The sequence below is a fragment of the Nannospalax galili genome, unplaced genomic scaffold (genome assembly GCF_000622305.1).
Source record: "Nannospalax galili isolate Female #2095 unplaced genomic scaffold, S.galili_v1.0 scaffold3643, whole genome shotgun sequence".
Classification (NCBI taxonomy): Eukaryota; Metazoa; Chordata; class Mammalia; order Rodentia; family Spalacidae; genus Nannospalax; species Nannospalax galili.
This window is the reverse complement of record NW_008348665.1, coordinates 22,005-31,226: the sequence shown is the minus strand read 5'-3', so window position 1 is coordinate 31,226 and position 9,222 is coordinate 22,005. Positions and strand designations below refer to the sequence as shown.

General features: G+C 48.3%; 1 pseudogene; it reads left to right on the top strand.

The window, feature by feature from the left end:
* Window positions 1-6: 6 nt before the first annotated feature.
* LOC103744197 overlaps window positions 7-9,222 on the top strand; it is a 30,653-nt pseudogene continuing 21,437 nt past the window's right edge.

Below are 9,222 nucleotides of genomic sequence, written 5' to 3'. Positions count from 1 at the left end.
CCCCTCGGCGCTAGGCGCCGCCCCTGGCCCGGCCGGGCCCGGAGCCATGAGCCCTGGGCTGCTACTGCTCGGCAGCGCCGTCCTGCTCGCCTTCGGCCTCTGCTGCACCTTCGTGCATCGCGCTCGCAGCCGCTATGAGCACATCCCCGGGCCGCCGCGGCCCAGGTGAGCGGGGGGAGGGGGCGGGGGCCTGGATGGGGCGCTCGATCCGGGGGCCTGGGGACCGCATCCAACCTTGTGTCCGGGCCGAGGGGTCCAGCCTCGCTTCTGCGTGCGCGCCCAGATCGGAGACGGAGGCCAGGAGAGGGGCGCTTACTATTCTTAGTAACAAATTACTCACAGCCGCCGCAGCTGCTGGGAGCCCACCGCGCTCCGCTGGGCCCCATAAATGTGATGGCAGTGACAGCCCTGCCAGATAGGCGCTATTGTTACCCCATCGTTCAGACCGGGAGACTGAGGCGCTCAGAGGTGAAGTCACCTGCCCAAGGTCACACAGTTGGTAAGCCTAGATTTAAACCCAGGTCAGCCCTGCCTCCAAAGTGGAAGCTGTAAACTGGAACTTGGACAGGGGTCAACCGTCAAAGAACAGAGCAGTTCTTTGGCCAAGTTCCCTTGTGTCTGTGTTTCTGTCCTGGGATATCCTATTTGTGTTTTTGTTCCATTCTTGACCCCTCACCCAATTTACCACCCTCCCATCAAAAGCAAACCTTCCTGAAGCTTAGATTTGTTTTGTCCTGGTCCCAAGGGCTTCCCATCACAGAACTAAAAAAAATTCAGGTCCATATGAAATATGCGGCATAGCCTGCAAGACCCCTGCTGAGTTCTCAGGCCCAACCAGTGCTGGTCCCCTTCTCCACCCCTCTTGATTTACCTCACAGCTGCCCCCAGTTTGCCTGTTCTCTGCTTCTCTCTCTGGAGGTCCTGTACATGGGGTCCCACATCAAACAGGCAGTCCCCAGCCACTCTGTGCAAAGCTTGCCCAGCCTGGGTTCCTTACCCGGGGACATAATCTTTGAAGACATCTTTCCACCTGTTGACTGCCCCCCCCCATTGTGAGCCCGGGAAGGGCAGAGATGCACTGTTTGCCTGTGCATCCTCAGTGACTGGTGTGCTACACTTGCTCAATAAGTATTTGTTGAATGAATGAATGAATGAATAAAGGATGGTATTGGATACATTTTTTTGAAACCTCAGGACATGAACATTCTGGAAGATACTATCTACAGCACAGCAGCCTGAATTCCCGTTTGGGGGATTCAGGAATGACCTCTGTGACTGGTGATATAGAGAGGTAATTGTTTTCCCTCCCCCCTTGGCTCTCTGCCCTCTGTGTGGTCGCTTTCCAACCTTGGGGTCTCCCTGGAACCCTTTTTCTCTTGCTTAGCGGCTCTGCCTTCTGCTGCAGCTAGATAGGCCTTCCCTTCTTGCTGGACCCCTCAATATATTATATTCATTCCACAGACCCGTAAGTCACTGTTAAGTGTCTGTCTCCTCCATGGGTCGGTCTCTCTCTCTCTCTCTCTCTCTCTCTCTCTCTCTCTCTCTGTCTGTCTTGTTCACTGCAGTGGCCCCAGTGTCTCTCCCAGCAGCATCTGGCATATGCACAATGATTCCAGGTTGGTTGGTGGGATTTCCAGGCTCTGTTAGGCACACAACTCCCGTGTCCAAGTCAGCTATCCACAGCTTGGGAATGAATGACGAATGGCTTCTGTGCTTGTTTTAAGAGTTTCATTGTTATTCTCCTAAACCCAGGTCCTTCAGGCTTTGCAGATCTGCTGGGACCCGAATCTGGGGAAGGTAGAACTTGAACTCGAGTCCCTCTCCCTAAAAAAATTGAGATATAATGTGCATACCACAAAATCTACCCTTTGAAAAATTTTATCAAGCCACAGAGTTGTATAACCATTACTAGTAATTCCAGAACATTTCTGTCACTCCAAGAAGAGATCTTGTCTCCATTAGACGTTACTCTCTGGCCCCTACCCCAACATTCCTAGTACTGATCTGAGTTCTATCTCCATGGATTGCCTGTTCTAGACATTTCCTATAAATGAACTCATACAATCTATGGCCTTTCGTGTCTGCCTTCTTTCACTTAGTATGTTTTTAAGGGTCATGTATGTAGCAATATGTGTCTGTATTTCTCTTCTTTTCATGGTGGAGTTCTCCCCATCACTCACACCAGAGTCTACCTGTCATTTGCAGGTGTATGAAAGGAAGAATGCTGTGAGGAGGCTGACCGTAATCAGGCCAGGCTCTATTCAATTAAGTGAACTAAGCAATACGTATGTAAAAAAATTTTGGATTAAAACTTGATTGATGGTCTGTCACGCCATCTCCAATGAAGCCTGTGTGAGATCCTCTGTGGGTTGAGGCTGGAACTTCAAGGAAGGTTGCCTCTTGGAATTGGCTGTGCTAAAAAACATGCAGTGTACTTGGCATGCTTTTACTTGCTATTATCTTTCTGACTGTCACTGTATCATGGACTTTCAGGGGCCCAGAAAGCACCTGGTGTCCTTGACACCGCTGTCACTGCTTATATTGAATCTTTTAATTATCCTAGTATGCAGGAAAAGTTCTCAAGAACTCAATCACAAAAGACAATTTTGCCTCCAGATGTATCACTATTAATGAAAATTAATCATTCTAGTTCAGATGCACCATTATTAACGAAAGATATTTTAATGAGAGATATTTTAGACATAGTGAGAAGTGACTAAGCAGAGTTAATGCTGCAAAGTCCAGGGAATAATATATTTCTAGAAGAAAAATGTAGATAGATAAATATAGATAGAAGAAGGGTTTCTTGTTATTCATTACAATTCATGGATAAATTGGTAAGATCAAGACTATTTTGGAGTCTTTTGACAAACAATCAATAAGAGAGCATTAAAGAGCAAATATAGAAAGTATTTAAAAATTGGTAGGATAAGAGAAAAGTATGGTTTCACGGATCCCTAGCATGAAATAGCCTTTTTGGGACTTATAGAGTTAAAAATAACTTAGAAGCCCGATGGCCCACTACAAATAAGCAAGGAATGTTATCAAATAGTTAAAAATGAAATATCATACACAGTTGATATTGAAAGTACTTGGTGGTTTAAGGTCATTCTGACCTGAAAACACAAAACTAGCAGAGTTCTGAGTGCATAATAAAAACTGGTAGTAGAAACCATAGTATCATAAAGCAGGAATTTGCTGACTGGTACCAGGTTGATAAGATAAAGAAATGTGTTTTGGCTATACATGAGGGTTGGCAAAATTGTTTTACTTTTACTGAAAATCTTAGGAGGTGACTAATTACAGAACAGTCACGCTGATGATGAACTTTCGCAATCTTTGCTGTATATATTTCAAACCTTGCAGCTGTAAAAATACACTCAGACTTTCATCAAGCTCCTTTGTGTCTGTTTGTCATTCGCCGACTCCTTGTCCACCCTCTCGACGACCCTGTTCCCGTCGGACTGAACTGCCCCAGTCTGGGCTGGTCCGTCGCAATGGTCAAATATAAAATCAAACAAAATGGAAGTTCCGGAACTTCTTCTAGCACAAATCAGATGTTCTGTCATTCGAAGCCTGGGTTTACAAACCATAATGGTGACCCTGTGGTTGACAGGAAATGAGACCCCAGTAGTGGCACTTGTCCCTTGGCATTTCAAGACTTTGCCAGCTTGTAAGCAAGGAACCCCTTTGCTTGCAAGAGGCAGCTGCTGTGCCCCCCCAACCCCCATCCTCTGTACTCTCCAGGAGGCCCTCTCTTCCAGGAGGCCCTCCCTGAGTGCACATGCTCTGTGCTTTAAGTACAGCATCCTACTATACTGATCTGCATAATAGCTGGAAACTTAAGCCACACAGTTTGATCCGTCCCACTCACTCACTGCTTCTTTGGTTCTCTGGCCCCTACTCTCCTGTACTGATTGTGCAGTGGCAGTAACTTGACAATGAAAGGACCTTCTCACCTAGTTTTTAATTAATTCTGGAATAGGTGTCTTGACACTGACTCCTGGAAGTTGCTAGTTTTTTCCACCCAGAATGGCCAGACTCACAAGTCACCCAGAGTAGGGAGCTCTTCTACAAAGAGCAGATGGGGCTTAGCCATGGTACAGCCCCATGCCTGGTCCTCTTCTGTGATGCATCCCACAGATTCTGGGTGCCCAGTAGGACATTCATCACCCTAACTCTCTGGCATGAATCACAAACATGGCCCTCACCTGCACACACTTCTGGTGGAGAGCCTGCCCCTCAATCATTGTGAGGACTCTGGTAGCCTCACAGAGGGCTCTCCAGATGGCCCCTGCTCTAGTTACTGACCAAGTCCATAGGAACCTTGGATTCCCAACTGGCCAGTCACTGCTAAAGGGAAGAGAATGTGCTGGGAAGTACTGGGAGGGGCCTCTGCTCTGCCTGCCCTCCATGGCCTACCCTGCCCTATGCAGTCTATCACCAGGACTTCTGACAAGTGAGCTTCTGTCTGAGGTCCCAGGGTTCCACCTCACAGCCTTACCTGCCTATTTCAAATCTTCTTCCCAGCATCCCCTGCTGGAACCAGGAGGAGTGGACCTTAGGTCCTGCCTTCCCAGGTGGCTGACCCAAAAAGTTAGCGTTCAGTCTCTGGGGTCAGACACATCTGGGAGAGGAAAGAGGGCCCAGACTCACTGAAGTGAGTGACTTAGAGCTGAGAACAACCCCCTAGTATGTATAGTCTGGGGAGTGGCAAATAGATGATTCTGGAAATATAGCCAATAGTATGTGATGGCAAGGTTTGCCTTTCTCCAAGTCCCCTCACCTGGAAGTGGCCTCAGCTGCTCTACACTTCCTGCCCTGGTACATTCACCCACCCCCTCCCCAGGCAGCTTTCCTGCCTTCTCTCAGCCCCATCACCTCCCCCTCCATCTGCATGCTCAGCTTTTATTCTCCTACTTCCCTGAACAAATAGAGTAACTGGGGAGAACTACCTGCCGGGGTTCCGCTGCCACAGCTGCCCACCCCTGCCCCACACCCCATGGGCACCTTACAGCCGCTCTTGCAAGTGCCTGCGGGTGCTTTAGCTGAGGCTAGCCGGTCCCCTTGGCTCAGTGGCCCTGTCCCAGCAGCACCCGCATCTTCCCACACCACTGGTTCTCCTCCACAGCATCTCTCCCATCTTTATATAACATGCTGTACCAATCTGCAGCTTGGAAAAGCCTATCTCTGCACTCTCCTGTTGCTCCCAGCTCTGCCCCCTGCAGCAAACCCATTGACAGACCCTTCCGATGGTCCTCCAGTCTTCCCTCTCACCCACTCTTGAACTCACTCCCATCCGGCTTTGGCCCCTGCCTTTCCACCCACCCCAGGGACCTCCATATTGCCGAAGCCAATGCCAGTCCTAGTCCCCATGTTCCCCCCCCCCCAGAAGCCTCCTCTTTGTGCTACTCCCACCTGTTAGCTTAGTTTCCTGGTTGTTGCTTTGCTTCATGAGCCCATCATGATGGCCCTTTCCTTGATATTCTCATTCTTTCTCTCTCTCTCTCTCTCTCTCTCTCTCTCCATGCATCTCCTACGGGCTCATCTGGGTACTGGCCTGAACATGGCTCCTTTCTCTGAGCCTTCAGTCTGACATTTACATGGAGCCTCTCTTGGATACCAGATGTCATCTCTGCTTCTAATCAGATAAGCCCTTCTTCCAGGCTGGCACAAACAAGTGGGTCCAAAGCCATGGTCCTGACTTCATCCACCTGCATTGAGTTGTCAGTCTTGAGACAGGAAAGGACTTATGGGGACAGGTCACCTCAGGTTGAGGGATGTGGAGAGAGAAAGAAGGTAGTACACAGAGTGAGCACTAGCTCTGAGCCCACAGGCTGCTCTCCAGCTTTGTCCTCTGAGTAAGTGGTAGATCCCCCACTAGCCTAGCTGCCCTAGCGCAAGGTCCTATGTCCTTTCACTGCCCCATACCTGTACCCTGTGATTCTGGCCTCTCATCACCATCACTATCCCTCCCCCTCCCCCAGTCTGTTGCTTCTCACCTCTCATGGCTCCCACTGGCTGCAGATGCCTCTGATTTTACTCTGGGCCCCATTCTGCCCATTACTCTCAGTGTGGCCACAAAAGGGATCCATCTAAGCCCAAGTTAGATCTTCTCTGAGTTCTTCTCAAAACCCACCAATGGCCCCCACCTCACTGAGGACAAAGTCCGCAACTCCCCGCATCGTCTACCCTCCTACCTTGGCGATCCCATCTTGTGCTGCTTTCTCTTCAAGCATCCTTTTTAGCACGTGGTCCTTTTGCTGTCCAAGTATGCTCACCTCAGGGCCCTTTGATCTGTTGTTCCCATTGTCTGGAATGTTCTTTTCCCAACCACCTGTGCGGACAAATCTCTCACAGCTTGTCTGTCTCAGCTCACAGACTACCTTCTTATATGTGTGTGTGGTATGTGCATGTGTGTACATGTGTTCATGTGGAGGCCAGAGGTCAATGTTGGAAGCCAGTCACTCTCCACTGTACTAGTTGAGTGGAGACTCCAAAGGACGGGAAGACACAGATGAAGCTTTAAGCGGAGCATCTGATACTCATGGTCTGCAGATGCAAATCCTTCTCAGTCCTGATCTTTTATTCAGTACTAAAATAATGGATAAGTTGAGTTCATAGGAAATATTGTGCCAAGAACACATAAGACATAATAACAAGTTACATACAACAACAAGCCAAGGAATACAACATATAGATGTTATCAGACAGAGCAGCCTCTAACTAAACTTATGTGTCAGAAACATCTGCTTTCTAGAATAGCTTCAACCCAATCAGAGTGTTTTCAGAATTTAAAAACACACGTTTTGCCCCAGAGGTTTGCCTTTTGGGATCAGCGCTCACAGTGCTCACGTAGTTCTTTTGTCCTTTCATTGAACATTAATTATGCAAGTATGCCGTAAGCCATCAAGTCACAAGACATAGTAACTGTTCATGACATGGCTTGCTACACGCCACCTTTAAAATTTTTTTATTTATTATTTTTTATGTGTATGAGTGTATTGCCTACATATATGTAAGTGTACCCATGTCATGCAATGCATGAGGGGGTTAGAAAAGGACATTGGATCCCCTCCCGGAACTGGGACCATGGAAGGCTATTAGCTACCATGTAAATTCTGGCATTCAAACCCAAGTATTCTGCAAGAGCACCCAGGGCTCCCAATTGCTGAGGTGTCTCTCCAACTCCATCTACCTTATTTAATTTAACTTTTTATTTTTATTTTATGTGTGTGAGTGCTATGCCTGCATTTATGTAAGTTCACCCATGTAATGCAATGTCTGCAGAGATCAGAGAGGGTGTCAGAACCCCTGGAACTGGAGTTATGGACAGTTGTTAGCTTCCATGTGGGTGCTAGGTCGAACTTGGGTCCTCTGCAAAAGCATCTAGTGTTCTTAACTGCTGAACCATCAATCTTCAGTCCCATCCACCTTATTTTTTGAGACAAGATCTTTCTCTGAACTTGGAGCTCAACAATTTGGTTAGGTTGGCTGGCCAGTAAGCGCCAGGGAGTCACTTATCTTCACCTACTAAACACTACACGAACTCCTGGCAAATGAAAAACGAGTGGGTCAAAGGAGAAATTAAGAAAGAATTAAAAGAATTCCTGCAATGCAACAAAAAGGACAATACAACACAACACAACCTCTGGGACACATTAAAAGCAGTCGACCTGGGCGTGCTGGCACATGCCTTTAATCCCAGCACTTGGAAGGCAGAGGCAGGCAGATCTCTATGAGTTCAAGGCCAGTCTGGTCTACATAGTGAGTTCCAGGTTAGCTGGGACTGCAGAGAGACCCTGTCTCAAAAAGACCAAAGGTGTCTGCGACAAAGCCTGGCCTCTTTTTTAAATGTGGATGCTAGGGATCCAAATTCAGGTTCTTGTGCTTGTGTGCTAAGTACTTTAACAACTGCACTATCTTCCCAGCCTACAAGGGCACCTTATAAAAAGATACTTCTGTTTGTATAAAATGGCCATCCCCACATGTATCCCTGCTGCCCTTCTCTCTCTCCCTCTCTGTCTGGCTTTCTGGCCCTCTCTTTCTCTGTCTCTCTAGCTCTGCCCCCCTCCCCAAGTCTCTAGCCCAGGCTAGTCTTGAACTCTATGTAGTTGAGGATGGTCTTGAACTTCTGATCTTCCTGCCTCCATCAAAGTGGTGCGATTACAGGTATATACCACCATATCTACTTTATGTGATTCTTGGGATCAATCAAACCCAGGGCATTGTGTGTGCTAGGCAAGCACTCTACCAACTGAGCCACATCCCTAGACCAGTTATTTTTCTCTTTTACCATTCTCTGGCCTCTTATTTGTTTTCTCTTAGTCTCCCTGGGAGAATCTTAGTTCCAGACCCAGTTTCAGTTCATTGAAACCCTTTCAGGAGTCTGTAGTGGGCAGAGTAAAGTTATACAGGAGGCAGGCCATCATGGGCACCTTGAAATGTGTGTCAAGGTGACACCGAGCAGGCTTGCTTATAATGTGGTGCTCACACGGCAGACCTACATAGACTGTCCCCTGAAGAGAAGGTGTTGCCCAGCCTGGTGCCAGCTGTGCAATGGTGGGCATGTGGCTTCACTTCTCTTGTCTCTGCCCCACCTAGAAATAATATGATAATAATGATTACTGTAGTGCTTGCCTTGGCCAGGAGATGCTGGAGGACCATGAATGAGGCTTAGTGTGGGGCGTGGCACACTGGTAAGTGTCAGAGGTGACCAACTGAGCCCTTCTCCTGTGCCAGCCCTGGACCTCTGACCAGGGGAACAGAAATAAAACTGCTCTCTAAGGAGGCCTTTGTCACCTGTTGGACCAGGTATTGTACCATCTGCACCTCTGCCTGGTGTTTCAAAGCCAGTGCCATGCCTCCTCAGTTCCCAAACACCTCCTCTCCTGGTCCTGAGGGGGAGGGCAGGCATCCTTCGGTGGTGGCCACTACTGAGCCTAATGCTTCTCTTTCTTCTAGTTTCCTTCTAGGACATCTCCCCTACTTCTGGAAAAAGGACGAGGCTTGTGGCCGTGTGCTCCAAGATCTGTTTTTGGATTGGTGGGTTCCAGTTTGTCACTTATTGTCCTTACTCCAGGTCCCTCAAAGGAAACCCTACTTCATCTAACCCAGCACACAAACTACTAGTCCGTCTACCCTGTCCCAAGAGTCACTCCTAACCCCCATCCCCAGGTCATCCCCAGCACCCCCAGGTCACTCTTAGACCCCCTCCCCAAA